The sequence below is a fragment of the Alligator sinensis genome, unplaced genomic scaffold, assembly GCF_000455745.1.
Source record: "Alligator sinensis unplaced genomic scaffold, ASM45574v1 scaffold61_2, whole genome shotgun sequence".
Lineage (NCBI taxonomy): Eukaryota > Metazoa > Chordata > Crocodylia > Alligatoridae > Alligator > Alligator sinensis.
Genome location: NW_005842108.1, coordinates 2,024,508 through 2,026,500, shown reverse-complemented (window position 1 = coordinate 2,026,500; position 1,993 = coordinate 2,024,508). Strand labels below are relative to the sequence as shown.

The 1,993-nt window shown below is 37.1% G+C and overlaps 1 protein-coding gene across 10 annotated transcripts in view; it reads right to left on the bottom strand.

The window, feature by feature from the left end:
• The window catches only part of FMNL2 (formin like 2), a 268,459-nt gene that overhangs the window by 35,637 nt on the left and 230,829 nt on the right, over positions 1 to 1,993 (bottom strand). The gene's annotated exons all lie outside the window — the stretch shown is intronic.

Sequence of the window (1,993 nt, the reverse complement as noted above, 5' to 3'; positions counted from 1 at the left end):
AGCAGGACTTGATTAAGAACTTCCATTTCAACCAGCATTTCTACAGACACTATGACAGTTCAATGCTATATTTATTAGAAATAGAAACTCTGGTTTGCATCTATGAACTAGCCTTTTTCTTTGCTTGTTTAAAATCAAGGATCATGGCTTACAAGGTGTTTGTTTATCCTGATGGATGAAAAAGTGGAATTCCAAAACTTTAGTAATGTTTAAGGAGTATGGCTTGGTTTTAATATACCCTCGACATTGTTTGCAGAAATAACATGATCTCCATTTCAAAATTTCAGTCTTATAATGCAAGTAATTTCATTAGCTGTTGAGAAGAAAACAATGTTATTTTTTCAAATGAAAGCCTCTGGTCTTCTCTGTACTAGTGACAGGCATATTATTTTGTTACCTGTAAGCTCTGTTACATTGGAAAACAGAATTGGGCCTTTGAAATGAAAGGAGAAATCCATTACCATTTGGGACAAGTTTTAAATAAAAGATTTGGCAACTGAATATGAATACAGATCATGACGTTTAATGTATAAACACCATTACAACTAAAGAAACAAAAACACACAAGGAAGGTGGTCACAGAACTGTCACTCCAGAGGTTTATAATTAATAAGATGGGATAGTCATGATGAGGCCAAAGGTAGAAAGCTAAGCTACAAAAGGTCCAGTGTGATGCTATGTCTCCTATATGATCCTTCCTGTTCCTCTCATACCACTCAGCTAAATTCTGCTCTGGGTAACTTTCAAACTTTCTATTTAATTCAACATGAGTTGAAAATATCTATCCAAAGACAGAATTTGTCACCTCTTCTAAGTAACATCTTAAAAGTGGCCTCAAACTATAAAATTTAGTATCAGTGTATTTGAGGGATTTTCCAATCAATAGGCTACCATATCAATCTTTTCAGATGTACAGACATTGCAGTATAAATAAAATTATATGTTTATGTTTCAATAGACTGGAACAATATCTTCAGAAGTAATATTAAAGAAGATAAAACCCATTTAGCATGATTTTACATTCAAACACAGGTCTCAAAAATATTAAATTTGGGCCAATAATAACTTAGGAGGAAGAAGTAAGCAAATCTTAGGACTCTTCTCTGGATTGCTGCTTGCCAGAATAAGGAGGACTCTTGCCTACTGGCTGGTTTTGGTAAGACAATGCTTCAGAAAGTCAAAGGGTATATATACAGCATCAGAGAGACAAGGCAAAATTCATTAATCAAAAGTTTAGTTAAAAATAGATTTTTGTTTTAAATGATTATATCTACATCTCTATCCATAGTGAATGTACTAAGAAAGCTTTAAATATTCTGTTTCTGAAAAATGTTGTTTAGGTCAGTTGTGCTCAGCTTCCAGCCTACAGGCCAGATCTGACTTACAGACCCACATTATCTGGCCTCCAGGGCTCTACATGGATATGGAAATTTGGTGGCAGGAGAGCAGCAGCAGCGTTAATTGCCACTCCTCCACTGCCAAATTTCCAGACCCGCAAGGAGCCCTTTGGGCTGGATAACACAGACCTGCAAGCTAGATTGGGTCAATGTATTGGGTAATTCTGGCACGTGGCCAGACACAGGTGTTCAGGGTTAGACCAGTATACTGGATCACACCTGAGGACTAACAACCTTCATGCAAGATCTGGCCTATGGAGTGACCCTATGCCATTCATCCGGCCTTGTGGTTGGAAGGTTGGTCGTCACTGGTGCAGATCCGCAACAATACAAATAGAGTTGCCTGCTTGATAGTAGAGATAAACTTGGAGGAATAGAGTTTAAAGACCTCTCACTTCTAGGAAGTGGGAAAAACTGAAATTTAGTTCAAATTTTTTAGCATGGACTCATTTCGAAGTGTGAAGAGTCCTTTTAACCTGGAGAGAATTCAAACTTTACTGTGTAAATCTTTACACTGCAATAACTTATTTTAAGATTACAATGCCAGTGTCAGTACCAGGCTGTAACAGGGGACCTTGTCCTGTTACTAGAGAATG